General features: G+C 43.4%; 1 non-coding gene across 1 annotated transcript; it reads right to left on the reverse strand.

The window, feature by feature from the left end:
* Positions 1–20,383: 20,383 nt before the first annotated feature.
* Positions 20,384–20,521, reverse strand: LOC119920522. Its single transcript, XR_005448264.1, has one exon. It is a non-coding gene; the product is annotated as a small nucleolar RNA SNORA7 (small nucleolar RNA).
* Positions 20,522–23,541: the final 3,020 nt, after the last annotated feature.

Raw genomic sequence — 23,541 nt, forward strand, 5'->3', positions numbered from 1 at the left:
TGTGAGTACAATGGAGAAATGAGTTTCCAGTCCCTCCAGTTCTCCTAGGTGGGTTCGTGTTCTTGCAGAACATCATGGAAAACCGTTCTGAGATGCCCACTACATATCCCACACTGACACAGATCCATTTCCCTTGCAGCCTCAAGTCATGCTGTAGTCAAGAAGATATGTACAATGGGATTCATTCATTCAGTCAGTTGCATTTATTGAATGCTTACTGCATGCAGAGCACTGTACTAAGCGCTTGGGAAGTACAATTCAGCAACAGAGACAATCCCTGCCACAACGGGCTCACAGTGTAGAAGGGGTATGCTTCTCTAATTCCTTAACCATGTTCTAGTCAAAAAGCATAGGGAAAACACGCATTATGACAGACCTGAGGGTTTCACGAGTTATCAGCAGGATCCAGATTCTCCACCCTCCCTTCTGCACAGGTACAGATCTCCTGAGTGTAATCTGGGGAGGAGGGTCACAGACTGACAGAATCACTTCTCTCCCCAACACACTTGAATGGAGCAACCCTCCCCACCTCACTTACAGAATCTGCTCCACCTCTTCCTCACTGACTGTCTATTGAGTAAAGAGTCTTGTGCTAGGCACTGACTGTACTGTGTTGTACTGGATGCCTACCATGCACAGAGCACTGTACTGGTCACCTACTGTGCTCAAAGTACTGATTTGAGGAAGAAGAAGAAGAAGAAGAAGAAGAAGAAGAAGAAGAGGAAGAAGAAGAAGATTTGTTAAGCACTTACTATGAGCCAAGCACTGTACTAAGCGCTGGGGTAGAAACAATGTAATCAGGGCTCACATGGGGCTCACATGGGGCTCACAGTCTATGTAGGAGGGTGAACAGGTATTGAATTCCCATTTCGCAGATGAAGGGACTGGGGCATACAGAAATTAAGAAATTTGCCCAAGGTCACACATTAGATATGTGAAGAGGTAGGGATTAGGACCCAGGTCCCCTGACCCCCAGGCCTGTGTTCTTTCCACTAGGTTATATGGCTTCTCTGTGGAAAGAGCACTGGCTGGATGGCTTGCATGGAGTCTCAGAGTAGAACCTACCACATTCCCAGAACCTATAACTTTACTCTGCTCCTTCTCCCACTTCCTCAACAAACAGAAGTTCCTCACAGTTGGCTTTAAAGCACGAATCACCCTGCCCCATCCTAACTCACCTTGTTGCTCTCTTACTACAACCCAGCCCTCACATTTCACTCCTCGTATGCTAACCTTCTCACAGAATCTTGATCTCATCTGTCTTACCACCGACCTCTCGCCCACATCCTGCCTCTGGCCTGGAACACCCTCCTTCTTCATATCCAATAGACAATTACTCTCCCTTTCTTCAAAGCCACATCTCCTCCAAGAGGCCTTCCCTGACTAGGCCCTCCTTTCATCTTCTCCCACTCCCTTCTGTATCGCCCTGACTTGTTCCCTTTATTCATCTCCGCTCCCAGCCCCACAGCATTTATGTATGTTTCTGTAATTTATTTATATTAATGCCTGTCTCCCCATCTAGACTATAAGCAGTGCATGTGTCTGTTTATTGTTGCATTGTACTTTCCAAGTTCTTAGTACAGTTCTCTGCACACAGTAAACATTTAATAAATACAATTGACTTACTGACAGATTGACTCCACCTTGTGGTTTAAGGGAACTGAATTTACCATGGAAACTGTGGCTCAAGGAGTGAAACTAGGAGTGTGGAAGGGTGCGAAGGGGCTGGGGATAGAGAGACAGTGGGTTTTCACTCTTCACAAACAGGGCAGAAGAGTTGTCATCACATCTCCCAAGTGTGGAAGAGATTTGGGTTCTCATCCCACCTCTGTCACTTGTCTGCTGTATGACCTTGGGGCAAGTTACTTAATTGCTCTGTGCCTCAGCTTTGCCATCTGTAAAATGGGGGTAAAATACCTGTTCTATCTTCCCCTTAGACTCTGAACCCCATATGGGACAGGTACTGTACCCCATCTAATTGTACCCCAGCACTTAGGTCTGGTCTGCTTATCTAGTATCTATCCCAGGGCTTATTACTGTGCTTGGCACATAGTAAGACCTTGACAAATACCATGATTACCATTATCATTATTGCTATCATTGCTGTTGTTTGCAAGCACTTACCATAACAACTGTATGACAAGCCTATTATCTGTGCTCCACAATGTGCTCCACTGCACTAAGTGCTTGGGAAAGTATAATATGATAGAGTACAGTACCCAAAAATTCAACACAGTAGACCTGATCCCTGCCTACAAGAAGCTTAGAGTCTATAAGGAATCTTTCAGAACCTCCCCATTACATTCCCTTCTCCTCCTTCACTCTCCTCTCTAACTTCCCTTTCCTTGTCCCTTGTGCTTTCTCCTGTGAGAAAATAGCACAGAATGAAACATATTTGCCAGAACTTTCCTTCCTGTGTTCAGGGTGATTCCAAGTAAAGAGGGTGACCCATTCCCTGTTCCCAATGGTTTGATATTCCAAATTCCAGTAAGGAAACCCCCTACCTTGTGTAGCAACATAGGTGATGAAAAGATGGATGCATTAAATTCACTGCATGTTTTGGAAATTCTCGCACTCATTCCCACTCACAGAAGTTCCTTGGAGTATACTCAGATGCATACTTTAAATATTAAACGAGAACCTCTTTCACAGGGCCATATTTTAATGTGTACTCAGTTCTCTTAACATCGTTAGGTCCTTTGATTTGCACCTGTCTTATTAATGTCAGCTCTGCTGGAGTTTTGAGGGAAAAGCTGCTTATTGAGAAGTTCCTTATGCAGTTATAATTGCCTTCCTGAGGGGCACTGAAAGTTGGGAGGAGGCAAAGAGGAGAGGAATCTGGTCTCACTTAGTCTGCTTAGCAGGATTTCTTTCCAAAAATTCACCTTTGAACTATTTGGAGGTCTCTCCGGTAATTTCCCTATTAACTGATTCTGCAAGTGGAGCGATGTTCTGGCCAAACGCCTCGCCTCTTCCGGACTCCACGCTCAAACCTGGGGGACCCCAGCCTTTCCCAGGACCTCTGAGCTAGTGCCTCCTTTTGTTTTCTAAAAGGATCAGTCTGGGTTCCAGGAAGTGGATGATTCCTTGAAGCTCTCCCTCCCCAGAAGGTTAAAAAAGTGTTGAGATGTGCAGGTGTAGGTCAATACCGGTACCCAGACACCTTGCTTCCATTCTCTCCTTCATTCTTGAACGAAGGTCTGTGGCACCTCTTTTTTCATCCTTTTCTGGGGTTGGTTAGAAAGCATTCTGGCATCTTCTTACCATACTACTCATCATCTGAATTAATTGAACACCATTTATGTGCAGAGCACTAAATGTTGAAACAGTCAAAGAAGAAGATATGGTCTCTGCCCTCAAACAATCAATGGTATTTATTGAGTGCTTACTGTATGCAGAGCACTGTACTAAGCACTTGGGAGAGTGTAGTACAATCAACTTGGTAGACATCCTCCCTGCTTACAAAGAGCTTGCAATTTAGAGGAGCTTATAGTATAACAATAATAATAATAGTAATGATAATCGTGGTATTTGTTAATCACTTACTATGTGCCAATCACTGGTCTAAGTGCTGGGGTAGATACAAGGTAATCAGATTGGACACAGTCCTTGTCCCACATGGGGCTCACAGTCTTGATCCTCATTTTACATATAAGGCAACTGAGGCACAGAGAAGTTAGTAATAATAATAATAATAATGATTAATAAGTATGGAACTTGTTAAAGGCTTACTATGTGCCAAGCTCTGTTCTAAGTGCTGGGGTAGATACAAGTTGATCAGGTTGGACACATTCCCTGTCCCACGCGAGGCTCCCACTCAATCCCCATTTTACAGACGAGGTAACTGAGGCACAGAGAAGTTGAGTGACTTACCCAAGGTCAGACAGCAGACATGAGGCAGAGTCGGAATTAGAACCCACATCCTGTGATTCCAAGGACTGTGCTCTTTCCACTAGACCATGCTGCTTTCTAGTAGCATTTATTGAGCAGCCACTTTGTATGGTGCAGGGAAGTACAGAAGAATGAAATGATACATTCTCTGCCCAACAGGTCACTAATGACCACATTCTTTTCAAATCTAATCACTCTACATTGTCCTAATCCATCTCGACTCCCAGCTGCTTTGGATGTCGTAGACCACTTGGCACTGCAGGCCACTCTTGTCTGCTGGAAACACAAAATTTGATTTTTATTGGACACACTTTTCTCCTGGTTCTCTTTCCTCTATGGCAAATTCTTCTCATTCACTTTCACCAGTGCTTTCTCTGCCTCCCACCTGCTATCTGTAGGGACTCCACAAGGCCCTCTATGCTGGGTCCCCTTCTTTTCTCAGTCTACACTCACTCCCTTGCAAAGCTCAGCTGCCCCAACAGCCTTACATTTCTCTGTGCAGATGATTTTCAAATTTACATTGCTAGCCCTGAACTCTTACCTTCTTGGCAATCTTGCATTTCTGCCTGTCTCCAAGATATCCCTGTTAAGATATTCCTCTGGCACCTCAAGCTCAAGATGCCTAAAACTGACCTAGTCATCTTCACCCACAAATTCTCTCCTCCACCTAACCTTCTCATCACAGCTGACACTGTTATCCTCTGTGTCTCTTAATCCCACAACTTTGGCATTGTCCTTGATTCTTCCCTCCCAACCCCTATATTTGGTTTGCCACTAAATCCATTCAGTTCTTCCTCTACAACATTTCGGTAATCTATCCTTTTCTCACCATCCAAACAGCCACCTCCCTGGTTCAGGCACTTGTCATATCCCAGCTTGACTCCCACATCAATCTCTTCACTGAGTCTCTCTCCTCTCCAGTTTCTTCTTCACTCTGTTGCTCAGCTCATTTCTCTAAAGCATCATTTTTCACATCTTTCCACTCTTCAAAACCCTCCAGTGGCTGCCCATTCCTCAGCATCCAGCCAAAGCTCCTGACCACTGACTTTAAAGCACTCTATCAACCATCGCCCTCTTAACCACTTTCATCTCCCATTACCCCACAGTCCACACAATCTTCATTCCTCTCAAGCAAGGCCACTCGCTATGCCTCACTTTTGTCTCTCCAGTGGCAGACTCTGCTCTCTCTCTTCCCATTACTTGGACCTCCTATTCCCTGTCAGACCACAGCTCTTCCCATCATCAAAGATCTTATAAATCACAGCTCCTCCAGAAGGACTTCCCCGAGTAATCAATCAATAAGTAGTATTTACTGAGTGTTTACTATATGCAGAGCACGCACTAAGCACTGCACAGTACAACAGAGTTGATAGACGTGGTCCCTGCCTACAACGAGCTTACAGTCTAGAGGGGGAGATAGCCATTAAAATAATCACTAATTGCCCCACCTTATATTTCCCCAGCTGCCATTTTAGCCTCTCTGTGTCAGTTGAACACTCAAACTACCACAACCCCTTTGTACTTATGTACACATCATAGATGCTTCATTGCTTTCTGTCTCTGAAATACATTTATGTGTCTGCTTCTTCTATTCTCCTTGAGGATAGGGTAGTATCTTCTAACTTTGACACTCTCCCAACATTTAGTACAGTGCTCTGGACTCAGCAGGCATTTAATAAAGGCTAATGATTTGTAGACCCTATGGGATCTCACAGAGTACCTTTTTATTTGTGATTGAATGATACCCTTATGTTACTTCACTTTTATTATGTAATATATGTATTGTAACATGTCTTTTGCTTATGCATGAATGGGTGTTGACTATAGTGTATCCAGAATTTTTTGATGAGCAGGCACGCTTGTGTGTGTGTGTGTGTGTGTGTGTGATGCACTTTTGGGAACAAACTGTGCAGGCTGGGGTGTCTGGGGGAGAGGAGCAAGGATAAGTAAAAGTAAAAGGGAGAGCTGACTGAGTGTCTTGAATCTTTTGGTAAAAGATTCTTGACGCTGAGATGGATGGGCAACGATTGGAGGCACTTGAGGAGTGGGAAGTCGTGAAGAGAATGACTCCAACATTTGCACAGCAGACTCAAGTGCTTCATATAGAGCACTACACCCCATATGCACTGAATAAATACCACTGATTGATTAATTGATTGATGTGGGTGCCATAATGAACTGCAATATAAACCAGAGACAGTGGTTTGGCAGTGACTGCCTGGCAGAGAGCTTACGAAGGTATTCTGACCCATGCCACAAGCGGCATCCCTAAACCTGACCACCTGCCTCACAATGCCTAGTCTAGTCACAGTGGAATCAGGGGAGAGAGTGCCGATGGCTCTCTCCAAACTGTATCCATTACAGCACAAACAACTGAAGGCAGGCTGCTTCCTTCCCTGTCCCTAACAAAACCTGCTCAGGAACTCGATCTCCACTTCCCTTCTGTGTTGGCTTCAGGCCTGGCCAACACACTGATAATGGCTTCCTAAAGTCTATCACTTGAGACAGGTATTAGGCTACAGGCATGAGTGTTTCCAATAATTAGGGTATTGAAGGTTAATTTCTGTTTCTAGGAATATGGTTTGATTTCCATTCACTTTCAATGGAATCCTGCAGTGGGAGAATACCAGCCTGCAGGCACAATCAATATGTGGTTGGGAACATTATGTGACTTGAGACTATTTAGATTTAATTGTTCCTGGCTTTTAATAATAGTATATTATGTGGTAAGTGCTGTAATGGATTCAAGGTTACCCATTACCCCTGCCAGCCTTCTTGCAAACGTTGCCTCAAGCTACCAGGGGCATGGGCAAGAAAGAGTATGGTTGGCTCAGCACAAAACACCACCACTACTGAAACTTAAAAAAAAAACCAAAAACCCTCAAATGCAGGTCCAGCAACTTTAGAACATATTTTTCCCTCCTAGTTGCTGGTGTCTCACCTTGAATGAGAAGCAGCATGGCTTAGTGGATAGATCACGGGCCTGAGAGTCAGAAGGACCTTGCTTCTAATCCTGGCTCCACCACTTGTCTTGGGCTAGTCACTTAACTTCTTTGTGACTCAGTTACCTCATCTGTAAAATGAGAATTAAGACTGTGAGCATCATATGAGACTTGATTAGCTTATCTAAAGCTACCTCAGCACTTAGTACAGTGGGCTAGCTCATTCTAGCCTTCTTTACCTGAGATATAACAAATGGAAAGAAATGTCTCACCACGTAGAAAACTTCCTCTAGCAGAGGTCCAAGTTAGGCCAGATTGGGGACCAGGGATGTGAACTACCAACAGCAGTCAAATAAACTTACTCTGTTCAGATCACTGTATTAAGTGCTTGGGAGTGTATAGTTCAAAAGACTTGGTAGATGTGTTCCTTGCCCACAGTGAGATTACAGTCTAGAGGGGAAAGAAAACTCATCTCTACCCAGAGTGGGGTTGTGCTCTTCTCCTGTTGGAAGGGGAAACAAACTTCTCCCAGAAAGTCCCAGTGGCTTCTGGGAAGTGTAATTTTTCTTGACCTCCCCTTCCCTTCTATTCTCTTTTCTTATTTTAACCAGACATGTATGAAGAATTTTTGCAAAACACCACTTTAACTATGATCTATCAGGTGAAACAAACCCTGATTAAAACAACCAGAACCTTATTTTAAGGAGAAGAAACAAAGACACTGTCAAATCGTTAGTTCTACAAATAGAGAAAAAACACAGTAACATTGGAGTTGCTTATTTTGCTAACTTGTAATAATGAGTGCCTGCCGCCTTTTTTGCTGACTAACTTAGCAGGAACTGAATGATTGCAACACAGGAAAGGGGAAAAAGCAAGCTTTTAATGAATCTAACTCTTAAACATTGGCTTTTAAGGCATTCAAACAGCTCTCTCCTTACCTCCTGTCCTCGTTTCTGTCCCAGTATAATCTAACTCATTAGCTTCTCTGGTCTCAAACCAATATACTCTCTCATCTCACTTGTTGCTGCCTTCTTGCTCACCCCTCCCTCCTACCTGGAATTTGCTCCTCCTTTACATCCAACAAATCACTGCTTTCATTATGGGCAGGGAACGTTTCTGCTAATTCTTTCATACCGTACTCCCCAAGGCACTTATTACAGTGGTCTGCACATAGCAAGCAATAAAGCAATAAATATTATTGCCCTTCTATAATTGCATCCCCTCCAGGTGGCCTTCCTAGATTAATCGCTCATTTCCCCACCTCATTCCCTTTCTACCGCCACTTTGGTAAGTCCATGTGATCTAAACCCTTGGGTACTTCCCCAGTGCCTCCACAGCACTTATGTCTTGCCTTATACTGTTGAGTAGTCTCCAAATCATAGCAACTCTACAGGCACATCTCTCCCTGAACGCCCCACTCTCCACCTGTAATTGTGCTGATAATGTATCCATAGAGTTTTCTTGGTAAAAATATGGAAGTAGTTTACCACTGCCTTCTTCCACGTGGTAAACTTGAGTCTCCGCCCTTGACTCTCTCCCATGCCGCTGCTGCCCAGCACAGGTGAGGTCTGACTTGAAGCATACTGTCTTCCACTCACTAACCACTGGCCAAGCTACAAATGGAATGGGCATGCCTCTGCTTGACTCTCCCTCCCGTGGCTGAGACTGGTAAGTACTGGAAACTCTTTAGGTGTGATCCTGAGAGGGGAGCACTTATGTACTTATCTTTAAAAATTGTTGCTTTCTCCGACCTGCAATTTATATTAGTGTATGCCTCCCCTACTAAATTGTAAGCTCCTTGAAAACAGGAATCTGATCTATTTATTTTATTGTACTGTCCCAAACATTTAGTACAGTGCTTTGCACAGAGTATGTGCTCAATAAATGCAAATAACTAAAGTCATTTCCTAATAACATACAAAGTGCTTTTCATGGTACTTTTAATGGTATTTGTTAAGCACTTACTATGTGCCAGGCACTGTTCTAAGCACTGGGTAGATATAAGGTAATCAGTTTGGACACAGTCCACGTCCCACACGGGACTCAGATTTAATCCCCATTTTACAGATGAGGTTACTGAGGCACAGAGAACTTAAGTGGCATGCCCAAGGCCATAAAGCAACAAGTAATGGAGTCAGTACTAAAACCAGTTCCTTCTGACCCCCAGGCTCATGATCCATCCGCTAGGCTATGCTGTACCCTTGGGTTCCAGAGAATACTCTGCTTGCTCTGACTGCCCTCTTATCTGGACAGTGATATTACATATGCTCCCTGATGAAAGAGACAGAGAAGGATCATCACCTGTAACCGTGGCATTATCCTTGACTCATTTCTCTCACTCAACTTATTCAGTCTATAACAATACCTATAGAATCCACACCCTCCTCTCCAAACTGCTATCATGCTCATCCAAACTCCTCATATCCCAGCTTTGAACTCCCTCTCTTTCCAATTCATCCACAACCCTCCCTAAATTATTAATAACACTAATTATAGCATTGTTAAACATTAAGTATTGGCCAAGTATTGTATTAAGCACTGGGGCAGATGCAAAATAATCAGGTAGGACATAGTCCCTGTCCCACATATAGCTCACAGTCTAAATAGGAGGGAGAAAGAAGAATTGAATCCCCATTTTACACATGAGGAAATTGAGGCACAGATAAGTTAAGTGACTTGCCCAAGGTCACACAGCAGGCAGATGGCCAAGCCGGATTGGAATCCTGGTCTTTCCATGGGGCTGCACTGCTCTTCCCCTTCAAAGCCCTCCTAAAATCCCATCTCCTCTGACAAGCCTTCTAATTACCAGCACTCTTATCCATGAAATTCATCCGTCTGTCAACTCAAACTTCTGAACTTATTTATATGCAGCTCAGCTCCCTTGAATATATGTTTATTCAAGTTTTAATTCCTCTGTGCTTAATATATACTATTTCTAAGAATATTATTATAGGGCTGGATCACCGCACCACAGGTTTATGGTTTGGTTTGGTCTTTTGTGGTGGCCCAGTTAGAGCTATGTTTAAGCTTTTCCCTCAAAGGCCACAGAGTTCATTCATTCAGTCAATCATATTTATTGAGCGCTTATTGCATGCAGAGCACTGTACTAAGCACTTGGGAAGTACAAATTTGCAACATATAAAGAAGGTCCCTACCCAACTCAGAGAAATAAGCTCAGCAAATGGTAATGCAACTGCACCCTTAGTCTGGAACCATAAGCTCTATGAAAAGAGCATGTTTCCTTAGAGGGAGCCCCCAACTCTGTTCATGATGATATAACACTATTTTTACAACAATTACTACTACTACTACTACTATTTCCACTGATGATGATGAAAATAATAATAATAATAATAATTTCTAGGTGCTTACTCTGTGCCAAACACCATGCCAAACATTGAGGTAGATACAAGATAATCATATCAGACACAGTCCCAGTTCTACATGGGCTTCCTGGTATAAGGGGGAAGGAGAAACAGACATTGTATCCCCATGAGAAAAATGAGGCACAGAGAAGTGATTGCCTAAATTCACACAGTGGGCAAGCGGCAGAGCCAGGATTAGAATCTACATCCCCTGCCTCCCAGGACCATAATCTTTCCACAAAGCTATGCCATTGACATTCTTTCTTTGTGGGTTATTTAGCTCACTATCTGGTTTACTTTTAAGTGAGCTCTCAATTTTACCCAGTCGGTGTAGTTTTTATATTAGGTAAAAAGATGATGAATGATCAGCATCGAAAATGAAATTGAGGTGTAGTCAACTAGATATCAGACCTATCTATCTATCTACTGGGCAGAGAATATGGCATAGTGGATAGAGCACGGACCTGGAAGTCAGAAGGTCATGGGTTCTAATCCTGGCTCTGCCGCTTGTCTGCTCTCTGACTATGGGCAAAACACCTAACTTCTCTGTGCCTTAGTTACCTCATCTGTAAAATGGGGATTGAGATTGTGTGAGTCCCACGTGGGACAAGGGACTATGTCGAACCCGATTTGCTTGTATCCTTCCCAGAGCTTAGTACAGTGCCTGGCATATAGTAAGTGCTTAGCAAATACCATAATTACAATTATTATTATTACTTTATTTATAATCATCTACAATGATAGTAGTGTTCTTTAAGTACATTACAATGTGGCAAACACCATACTAAGCACTGCGGCTGACACAAGTAATCAGGTTAGACAGTCCCTGCCCCCAGACAGGGCTCACAGTCTAAGAAGAACAAGTATCAAAATCTATTTTGGAGATGAGAAAACAGGGTCAAGGAGAAGCTAAGTGACTTCCTAAATTCACCCAACAGGCAAGTGACTGAGGAAGGATTAGAGCACTGGTCTTCTGTTTTCTAGGCCCATTCTCTTTCCGCTAGGCCACACCATGCTTCTAGCTATCTTGTGAATTTCTATCTATCATTAGCTATCACTTTCATCACTCTCACCAGTTGCTCCAGACTTTTAACTCCCTTCTCAAACCCCTTGCCTCCCTGCCTCCCCTAACCCTTGCCCCTAATGACCTGGCTAACTGCTTTATTGAAAAAATTAAAACTAACAGGCGTGATCTCCTTTACATTTCCCTTGCTCTTCTCCAGTCCCTCCCTCCTCCTGCCCCTTCTTCAACTCTCCCATTCTTTCCAGCAGTATCTCAAGAGGAGATCTCCTGCCTTCTCACACCACCCCCTCCACCTGCACCTCTGACCCTATCCCTTCACACCTTATCAAAAAACTTGTCCCCTCCCTTCTTCTCTCCCTGACTGCCATCTTTAACTATTCACTCTCCAATGGCTTCATCCACATTGCTTTCAAACATGCTCGTGTCTCCCCATCCCTTGACCCCACGGCTCCCTCCAGTTACCGCCCCGTCTCCCTCCTACCATTCCACTCCACAAAGTACTAGAGCGAGTTGTCTACACTCATTGTCTCAAGTTCCTCTCCTCCAATTCTCTCCTTGACCACCCCCCAATCTTGCTTCCATCACCTTCACTCCACAGAAACCACTCTCTCAAAGGTCACAAATGATCTCCTTCTTGCCAAACCCAACAGCTTCTACTCCATCCAAATCTCCTCTATCTCTCAGCTGCCTTCAACACTGTTGACCATCCCTTCCTCCTGGAAATATTATCCAAATTCTGTTTCTTTTACCTTGTCCTCTCCTGGTTCTCCTCCTCTCTCTGGCTGCTTATTCTCAGTCTGACTCCCACCCGTTAAGGTTTTCTTCAAGGTTCAGTTCTGGGTCCCCTCCATCTACACCAACTCCCTTGGAGAACCCTTCAAAGCCTTACTGAGAGCTCACCTCCTCCAAGAGGCCTTCCCAGACTGAGCCCCCTTTTTCCTCTCCTCCTCCCCATCCCCCCACCCTACCTCCTTCCCCTCCCCCCAGCACCTGCACATATATTTGTACAGATTTATAACTCCATTTATTTTACTTGTACATATTTACTATTCTATTTATTTTGTTAATGATGTGCATCTAGCTTTACTTCTATTTATTCTGATGACTTGACACCTGTCCACATGTTTTGTTTTGTTTTGTTGTCTGTCTCCCCTTTCTAGATTGTGAGCCCGTTGGCGGGTAGGGACCGTCTCTATATGTTGCCACCTTGTACTTCCCAAGCGCTTAGTACAGTGCTCTGCACACAGTAAGCACTCAATAAATATGAATTAATAAATATGAATTAATGAATGAGTGAATGAACCCATTCATTCACATGGCTTCAACTACCACCTCTATATGGAAGATACCCAAATCTACATCTCCAGCCCTGATCTCTCTCCCTCGCTGCAGTCTTACATTTCCTCCCACCTTCAAGACATCTCTACTTGGATGTCCTGCCTTCACCTCAAACTTAATATGTCCAAAACAGAGCTTCTTACCTCTCCACTCAAATCTTGTCCTCCCCATGACTTTCCCATCACTGAAGATGCACCACCATCCTTCCTGTCTCACAAGCCCATAATTTTGGCTTTATCCTTGACTCCTCTCTCTTATTTAACCCACATATTCAGTCCATCACTAAATCCTCTCAGTTTGACCTTCACAACATTGCTAAAATCCACCTCTTCCTCTCCATCCAAACTGCTACTATGTTAATCCAAGTGCTTATCCTACACCACCTTGATTACTGTATCAGCCTCCTTGCTGACCTCCCTGCCTCCTGTCTTTCCCCACTCCAGTCCATATTTCACTTTGCTGCCCAGACCATCCTTCTACAAAAACATTCAGTCCATGTTTCCCCACTCCTCAAGAACCTCCAGTGGTTGCCCATCCACTTCCACATCAAACAGAAACTCCTTACCATGGCCTTTAAAGTACTCCATCAACTTGCCCCCTCCTGCCTCCCCTCACTGCTCTCCTACCACAACCCAGCCCGCACACTTCATTAGCCTAATGCCAACCTACTCACTTTACCTCAATCTTGTCTATTTCATTGCTGTCTCCTCAACATGTCCTGCCTCCCTTTTCATATCCTGCAGATAATAACTCCCCCAACCTTCAAAGCCTAGATGAAGGTACATCTCCTCCCAAGAGGCCTTCCGTAACTAAGCATTCATTTCCTCTTTTCCAATTCCCTTCTGAGTCACCTTGACGTCCTTCCTTTATTCACCACTCCCACCTCCAGCCCTACAGTACTTATATACCTATCTGTAATTGATTTATTCATATCAATGTCTGTCTCCCACTCTAGAATGTAAGCTTACTTTGGGCAGGCAATTGTTGTTCGTACTCTCTCAAGCACTTAGTACAGTGCCCTGCACACAGTAAGCACTCAATAAATATGATTGATTGATATTTTTAAATAGATAGAATATGATAGCCAATGACAGAGACAAACTGTTATCCAGTACACTCCATGTCATTTTCTTGGGGCTCATTAAAACAGCTAATCACCTGTAATCACCAAGATTACATTTCATTCAGGAAACAGGATCTCCTGAAACTACGATGGCTTGGAAGCTGCAGAGATGTTTCCATTCCCTGATACCTTCATATCTGTGACAAAATTCAATTTGTTAAAAAGGAACCAAGATTTTTTTTCCTGAGTTTTAGTTCTTCGAAGGACTATAGAACTCAGAAAAATCCTGTTTCTACCACTTGTCTGCTATGTGACCTTGGCCAAGTCACCTAACTTTTCTATGCTTCAATTACCTCACCTGTAAAACAAGGATTAAGAATGTGAGCCCTAGGTGGGATAGGGACTGTATCCAACCTGATTATCTTGTATCTACCCAGTGTTAATACAATGCCTGGCACAGAGTAAATGCTTAACAAATACCATAAAAAAATTAAAAAGGAGAACTTTTAAATGAGGGTGACGGACATTCAGAAGAAGCAACTGATACATCACTGGCACTTACTGAGCACATACGGTGTTCAGAGCACTGTGCTATCTGGCCACCAAAGTTGGGGTGGAATGGGTTTCCAGGAAGGTGTGAAGGGGATGAGATGAGAGAGGAGAGATGGGGTAGAGAAATGGAGAGAGGAGAAGTACTATGGCCTAGTGGAAAGAGCGTGGGACTGGATTCTAATCCTGCTCCACCATTCGTTGGCTGTGTGACCTTGGGCAAATCACTTTGTTTCTCTATACCTCAGTTCCCTCATTTATAAAATGGGGAGTCACTACTTGTTCTCCCTTCTATTTAGACTCTAAATTCCATGTGGGATCTGATTATTTTGTCTCTTCCCCAGCGCTTAGTACAGTGCTTGGCACATAGTAAGCATTGATCTAATACCACAAATATTATTTACAATTATTAGGAGGTAAGATAGTGAAGAGAGTGAGGCTTGCCTCCTTTTTTTAATATATAGTATTTGTTAAGTGCTTACAATGCACCAGGCACTGTACTAAGAACTGGGGTAGATACAAGACAAGTTTGGAGAGAGTCCCTGTCCCACAAAGGACTCACAGTCTTAATTCCCATTTTACAGGTGAGGTAACTGAGGCACAGGGAAATTAAGTGACTTGCCCAAGGTCACAGAGCTAAGTGGAGGAGCCAGTAGAACCCAGGTCCTTCTAACTCCCAGGCCCATGCTCTATCAACTAGGCCACGCTGCTTCTCCTTTGCTCTTTCTGCCCTCCCTCACCCCAGCCACAACTGCCAGCTGGACGCCCTGGTTCTGCTGAGCAACAGCAAGAGGCGGAGGGGAAGTAGTCAACAGACCCAGTTGTCCAGCCACTCGGCCCCTCCAAAACCTCCTCATCTCAACTGGAAATGTAGGACCCAGCCAGGGGGTACATTTGAGATCTCACTGGAAACTCTCTTCCATGGCCTTGAAGGGGCAGTTCAGTCCAGCATCAATGAGCTGGGGTTCTGCACTGGCTCTATTAGGTGGCAAGATAGAACCTCTAAATGTGTGACCATCCCACCTTCTTGAGGTTACGAGGAGTAAACCAACCTGAATGGACATTTTGTTTTTGGGATCTAACAATGATTGATGTAAGACTGGGTCATCGGTTTCCTAACTAGGAACAAATGATAAAGCTGGGATGTAATTTCCGTGCTGGCTTTTTGTTTAAAAAGATAATTCCAGAACCTGGCCCCATATCACCATGTTGCCTCTGCTCCTGATCTCCAAGATTCTGCTTTTCTTAATTCCCAGCTCTGCCGATGTACATAACAGAACAGCTTTGCTCCGAATGCAGCTAGAAGTCAACACTTGGCAAATCTCACTTATCATAAGGGAGCTGCACTCAGTATTAAACAAAGAGGTTTAAGTGGAGAGGATTTTCCCCTGACAGGAAAACGGAAAAGATTCGTTAATGTGAATTTATTGGGTTCATTTTCAGACTCTTATTACTGGGAGTGTTATGGTGATAAAAAGAGATATGATTAATTTAGATACCAATCAAAGCCCAGGACATTGGAATCCTTTTCATAGATCATTAGGCTAAGCATTGATTACGTGACACTAACACATGGTGTGTTCATGTAAGCAGTGTCTGTTTCTCTGTGACCATATAGGATAAAGATAGAAGTGGGGATTTGTAAAAACTGATTTTGGTCCTGTTCTCCTATTTCAGGGGACTTGGCCTTTTTTTGAAAGTTGAAGAAAAGTTTAATTAAATAAAAACGGGAAAAGAAAGGTCCCAAAGGAGTTCTAAGTGATTCCCTGAATTTCCTAATGGCTACCTTCCCAACCCTCCTCCAATCAGAGGGTCTGAAATAAAGCATGTGTATGAGTTAGAGGAGCAGTGCCATATAGACGGCTGTCCACATCTGGAAGAAATGTGTTGGCCTCCGGCTGTTGTGTATGCTTCATGACACGCCCAGTTCCTGTTGGGTTGCTACTGGAGGGATGAGAAAAAAAATGACTCTGAGCCCCAAGCAGTTAGGAGTTGGGTTTTCCCAAATTCTCTCAACATGGATTATCTAGCTACATCATTCATCACCCAATCAATCAATCAATCAATCAATGGTATTTATTGAGGGTTTACTGTGTGCAGAAGACTATACTAGGCACTTGGGAGAATACAACAAAGTTAGTAGGTGTGATCCCTGCTCCCAAGGAGCTTACAGAATAGAGGGGAAGACAGACATTAAAATAAATTACACATGGATATGTATGTTTATGTACATATCCATGTGTACATAAGTGTTGTGGGAATGGTGGTGGGGTAAATATCAAAGTGCTTAAGGGGTACAGACCCAAGTTCATAAGTGATTCAGAAGGGATGGCAAATAGGAGAAATGAGGACTTAGTCAGGGGTGGTCTCTTGGCGGAGATGTGGTTTTAGGAAGGCTTGGACAATGGGGAGCGTGGTGATCTGATAGGTAGGAAGGGGAAGGGAGTTATAGGCCAAAGTGACAATGCGGTCAAGGGGTCTGCAGCAAGAAAGATGAGACACAGGCACAGTGAATAGGTAGGCATTCACTACAAGAGTGGAGTATGGATATCCTGTCTTGACTATTACATCAGCCTCTTCGCTGATCTCCCTGTCTCCTGTCTCTCCCTACTCCATGTCCAATCCATATTTTCCCACTCCTCTAGAACCTCCAGATGTTGTCCCTCCATCGCCACGTCAAACAGCTTGCCTCCTCCTACTGTACCTCACTGATTTCCTCCTAAAATATGTTGCCAACTTGTACTTCCCAAGTGCTTAGTACAGTGCTCTGCACACAGTAAGTGCTCAATAAATACGATTGAATGAATGAATGAATAAAATCCAGTCCACCTCTTCTAATGCCATCCTACTCACCATACCCCGATCTCATCTATCTTGCCGCTGATCCCTTGCCCACATCCTCTTTCTGACCTGGAATTCCCTCTCCCTCCATATATAACAGACCACCATATTTAAAGTCTTAATAAAATTGCATCTCCTCCAAGAGGCCTTCCCTAACTAAGCACTCTGTTCCGCCACTCCCTTTCCCTTCTGCCTTACCTATGTACTTGGATATGCCCAGTCACCTAAGCATCGAACAGAAACTCCTTACCATCACCTTTAAAGTACTATATAACCTTGCTCCTCCTACCTTATTTCACTGCTTTCCTACTGCAACCAAGCCCACACACTTCACTCCTCTAGTGCCAACCTACTCTCTGTACCATGGCCTCATCTATCTCACTGCTGACTTGGAGTCCACATCCTGCCTCTGGCCTGAAACACCCTCCCTCTTCATATCCAACAGACAATTACTCTCCCCACCTTCAAAACCTTATTGAAAGCTCATCTCCTCCAAGAGGACTTCCCCTACTAAACCCTCATTTCCTCGTCTCCCACATCCTTCTGTGTTGCCCTTCCACTTGGATTTGCACTCTCTTCCTCACCCCCACACCACTTATGTACATATCCATAACTTGTTCATTTATATTAATGTCTGTTTCACCCTCAAGACTGTAAGCTTGTTGTGGGAAGGGAACGTGTCTACCAACATCGCCAAGATCTGCCCTTCCCTCTCCATGCAAACTGCTACCTTGCTTGTTCAATCTCTCATCCTTTCCCGACTGGATTACTGCATCAGCCTTCTTTCTAATATCCCATCCTCCTGTCTCTCCCCGCTTCAGTCTATACTTCACTCTGCTGCTAGGATTATCTTTCTACAGAAACGCTCTGGGCATGTCACTCCCCTCCTCAAAAATCTCCAGTGGTTGCCTATCAACCTTCGAATCAAGCAAAAACTCCTCACTCTTGGCTTCAAAGCTCTCCATCATCTTGCCCCCTCCTACCTCACCTCCCTTCTCGCCTTCTACAGCCCAGCCCGCACACTCTGCTCATCTGCCGCTAACCTCCTCACTGTGCCTCATTCTCTCCGTTGACCCTTGGACCACATCCTACCTCTGGCCTGAAATGCCCTCCCTCCACACATCTGCCAAACTAGTTCTCTTTCTCTCCTCAAAGCCCTACTGAGAGCTCAACTCCTCCAGGAGGTCTTCCCAGACTGAGGCCCCACCTTTTCCTCTCTTACTCCTCCTCCACTCCTCATCGCCTCCCTCCCTCCCTCTGCCCTAACCCCTTCCCCTCCCCACAGCACTTGTATATATTGGTACATATTTATTACTCTATTAATTTTATTTGTACATATTCACTACTCGATTTTATTAATGATGTGTTTATAGCTATAATTCTACTTATTCTGATGGTATTAACACCTGTCTACTTGTTTTGTTCTGTTGTCTGTCTCCCCCTTCTAGACTGTGAGCCTGTTGTTGGGTAGGGACCATCTCTATATGTTGCCGATTTGTAATAATGATGATGGCATTTATTAAGTGCTTACTATGTGCAAAGCACTGTTCTAAGGGCTGGGGAGGATACAAGGTGATCGGGTTGTCCCACGTCGGGCTCACAGTCTTAATCCCCATTTTACAGATGAGAGAACTGAGGCACAGAGAAGTGAAGTGACTTGCCCAAAGTCACACAGCTGACAATTGGTGGAGCTGGGATTTGAACCCATGACCTCTGACTCCCAAGCCCGTGCTCTTTCCATTGAGCCACGCTGCTTCTCTGGACTTCCCAAGTGCTTAGTACAGTGCTCTGCACAGTAAGTGCTCAATAAATATGATTGAATGAATGAATGAATTCTGTAATACTGTTATACTGTACTCTCCCAAGCATTTAGTACAATGCTCTGCACTCAGGAAGTGCTCAATAAATGTAATAGATTGACTGAATGACCGATTTCTTTATTCATTCATTCAATTGTACTTATTGAGCACTTACTGTGTGCAGAGCACAGTACTAAGCACTTGGGAGAGTACAATACAACAATAAACAGACACATTCCCTGCCCACAATGAGCTTACAGTCTAGAAGAGAGGGGACAGATATTAATACAAATAAATAAACTACAGATATGTACATTAGTTCTGTGGGACTGGGAATGTGCAATCCAAATTGCAAGGTAAAGCTATATGAAACTTGCCACTTTTAATGCAAGGAAATGTAATGGGATGTGAGAGTTTGTGTACCTACACTCAGGAAGGGAGAAAGCCAACTTTCAAAAGAGAAGAGGCATTGACATTTTTAGTCAACTGCTGTTTTAATGTCAGTTATTTGAGAATAGAAAGATGAATTGATTACTGCTTTCTAAAGAATACGCTATCCTGGACCACAATTTACCCATCAGCTATTTCAGAACAAAATCACAAGAAGACAGCAGAAACTCAGCTCCCAAACTGAGATGTATTATTTCATCTTCAAAAGCAGAATGTGTGTCAGCATGAGGGGCCATTCCCTGACCAGGCTGATACTGATTTACTGTCAACTGATCAGGGCTAGTCTTAACGTATCCTTGTTTCAAACATTTCTCCAAAATACTGCCACACATTTCAGGATGACCTCCAGGTAATGGTTTATCTTTGTCTATGTTGTTATTGTCATAGCGAAATTCATACTCGTAAATGCTTTTCTCTTCAGTACTTTAAGGATTTCTGAGTATTTTGATTAACTGCATCTTCAGCCCAATCAAGCCCTTCAAATAACATTTTCTTCTCCTCAGGAGACAAAACTTCAGCTGTCAAGAGGCCTGGAGGTAATGCAGGAGGCCCCTGATCCTTCCAATATATTTTTTCCACATAATTCAAATACAGAGTGATGTTTTGTCCAAAATCATACAGCATCTCTTGTCCATTAAGGGTATCATAGACCGTTTTGGATATATACCATTCCCTCAGCCCCACAGCACTTGTGTACATATACATAATTCATTTTAACCTCTGTCTCCTCCTGTAGCTGGAGGTAGGGAATGTGTCTCTCAATCTTGTATTCTTCCAAGCATTTAGTACAGAGCACTACATCTTGTCTTATGCTGTAGAGTCGTTTCTGACCCATAGCAACACCACGGACACATTATGTTGCCAACTTGTACTTCCCAAGCACTTAGTACAGTGCTCTGCACACAGTAAGCACTCAATAAATACGATTGATTGATTGATTGATTGATTGATCTCTGCCAGAACGCCCTGCTCTCCATCTGCAATTGTTCTGGTAGTGTATCCACAGGGTTTTCTTGTTAAAAATGCAGAAGTGGTTTACCACTGCAGCCTTCTGTGTAGTAAACTCGAGTCTCTGCTCTCGACTCTCTCCCATGCCGCTGCTGCCCAATGTGTGAGTTTTGACTTGTAGCAGATTGCTTTCCACTTGCTAGCCACTGCCCAAGCTAGGAATGGAATGGGTAGGCCTCTACTTGACTCTCCCTCCCGTAGCCGAGACTGTTAGAGCACTGGAAACTCTCCAGGTGCGACCCTGAGAGGGGGAGGGTTCTACATACAGTGCGCTCAATTTGTACTTTAATTGATTGATTAATAGATGATCAGCTAAGTAAGGTAGGAGGAGGAGAGCTGATTGAATCCCTTAAATCTGATAAGAAGTTTCTGTTTGATGAGGTGATGGATGAGCAGCCATTGAAGGTTTTTTAATGTGTGGAGAGATGTGGACTGAGAGATTTTTTAGGAAAATGATCTAGGCAGAAGAGTGAAGAAAGAACTGGAATGAGGAGAGACAGAGGTAAGAGAGCTCCTCAAGGAGGCTGATGTAAAAGCCAAAGAGGGATATGATATATGTGTTGATCAGCATGGTAGTAGTTTGGATGGAGAACAATCCACATATTCTAAAGATGTGAAGGAAGAACTGATGAGACTTGGTGACCAACTGAAAATGTGGGTTGAATAAGAGAGATGTCAGGGATAGTGCCAAATTTGCAGGTTTATAAGACAGGGAAGACGGTGGTTTTGCCTACAGTGATTGGGATGTCTGGGGGAAGAAAGGGTTTGGGTGGGAAGATGATAAATTTTTATTTTGGATGTGTTGTTTGAGGTGCTGTTAGATTATCCAAGTAGAGATGTCCTGAAGGCAGGAGGAAATGCAAGACTACAGCGAAGGAAAGAGGTTAGGGCTGGAAAGGTAGATTTGGGAATCATCTGCATAAGGATGGTAATTATAGCCATAGAAACAAATGTGTTCTTAGAGGGAGTGGGTGTTGATGGAGAATAGAAGGAGACCAAAACTGAGTCTTGAGGGATTCCCACATTTAGAGGATGGAAGGCAGAAGAGGAGTTGGTGAAAGACATTGAGAAGGAGCAGCTAGAGAAATAGGAAGGAGAAGAATCAGTAGAGGACAGTTTTTTATTTTGGGCTTGTTTGTTTTTTTTTCTATGGCATTTATAGAATGCTTATTTGTGCAGAACGCTATGTTGAGTGCTTCAGAAAATATAATACAACAGAATTGGTATCCGTGCCAGGAGGTGTTTTCAGTCTACAAGGTGAGACAAACATTGATGTAGATGGAGGGAGGGATGGGGAAAATCGTAGAGTATAAGTATTTGTGAGGTTGGGGTGAATAGCAAAGCACTTCAAAGGGTACACAGCCAAATTCATAATAAACACATAGCAGAGGGCAGAATGCAGACTTGAAAGGCTTAGTCTGGGAAGGCTTTTAAGAGGGTTTTGAAAGTGGGGAGAGAGTTGGACTGTTGGATATTAAGTGGGGAGAAGTGTCAGTGAAGCTAAGGTTAGGAAGTACTAAGTTCCAGGAGAAGGGGGTGGTCCATAGTACTCAAGGAAGTTGAGAGGTTGTGGAGGATTAGGATTGAGTAGAAACCATTGGAATTTTCCAGAAAGAGATCACTGATGTCCTTAGAGAGGACATCCTTCATTCATTCATTATTTCTGACATTTGTTAAGTGCTTATCATGCGCAAAGTAGAGTATGGAGTACTGGAGAAAAGTCTGATGGTGATTATATCCAAAAGAAAATTCCTCATCTTCCCATCCAAAACCTGTACTCCCCAGGACTTTTCCATCACTGTAGAGTACCATCATCCTCCCTGTCTCACAAGTCCATAACCTTGGCATTATCCTCAACTCATCTTTCTCATTCAACCCACAAATTATATCCATCACCAAATTCTGTTGATTCTACAGCATCACTAAAATCTTCCCTTTCCTCTCCATCCAAACAGATCCAAGCTCTTATCCATCTCACCTTGACTACTGCATTAGCCTCCTGGCTGACTTCTCAGCTCCTACCTCTCCCCATTCCAGTCCACACTTCACTCTGTTGCCTGGAATATTTAAAAAAAATTCAGTTTACATTTCCCTATACCTCCAGGGCATCCAGTGGTTGCCCATCCACATCTGCATAAAACAGAAAGTACTCAATCTTCTTGCTCCTTCCTATCTTTATTTTTAATATTATTTATTTGTTATTATAAATTTATGATCATAAATTATTTCTTTTTAATCAAGTGTTTTATTTTTCTTCATTTTGTTATTCATTTCCCTCTCATTACCGTGATGAATTTCCTTATGTGGATATTTTGAATGGGGTTAATAAATGATCCAGTCTGGGTAATAAGTCCCAAATTTTCCAGCTAAATGAAATTAAAAACTGTTTTTCAAGTTACAGTACTACCAAGCTGCAGTCATTACCACATGGTTTCTCAAAATGATGCTCACATCATCATGAATTTTGTGGTGCATCCAAAGAAAGGCAGGAAAAAAGTCATGTTGACTTCAAACTCTTCTAGAAACCAAGAAACATAAATCAATGGTTAGCCACCAACAAGGCTGAAGACAAAAGGCAAGCTACTTGAATACATTAAACATGACAAGCACTGTACTGAGACCCTGGGAAAGATACAAACAATCAGAAGAGACACAGTCGTTGTTCTAAATAGAGCTCATATTCTGATGAGGAAACTGGGTCACAGAGAAGGTAAGTGACTTGCTCAAGTTCAGACACACTGGCCCAAGTCCAGTGGAAGAGCTGGGAATTAGAGCTCAGGTCTTCTGGCTTCTAGGCCTTCCCCTGAAGGAATGGATAATACTGTTAGTGGACTGCAAGCTGAACTTACACTCAGCTGCAAAGGGAAAGAAATAGCAGGGTAGATGCAGTGAAGAAACAACATACACATGCTACCACTCCCTGGAGGAGCATAACGTAGATAACAACCAAATAGCAGCTCATACCAGTTTGAACACTTTTATTCCTGTGCCTTCTTGGGAGGTCCCAGCATGTGTCCATGTTTCCAGTGGCTGATAAAAGCAAATCTGGGCTTTTATAGTTTTTTGTCTATTTATGCAAACCCTCCCACAGACAGTCATAATAATAATAATGGCATTTATTAAGCACTTACTGTGTGTAAAGCACTGTTCTAAGTGCTGGGGAGGTTACAAGGTGATCAGGTTGTCCCATGGAGGGCTCACAGTCTTAATCCCCATTTTAAAGATGAGGTGACTGAGGCACAGAGAAGTGAAGTGACTTGCCCAAACAATT

Source organism: Tachyglossus aculeatus, chromosome X1 (assembly GCF_015852505.1).
Source record: "Tachyglossus aculeatus isolate mTacAcu1 chromosome X1, mTacAcu1.pri, whole genome shotgun sequence".
Lineage (NCBI taxonomy): Eukaryota > Metazoa > Chordata > Mammalia > Monotremata > Tachyglossidae > Tachyglossus > Tachyglossus aculeatus.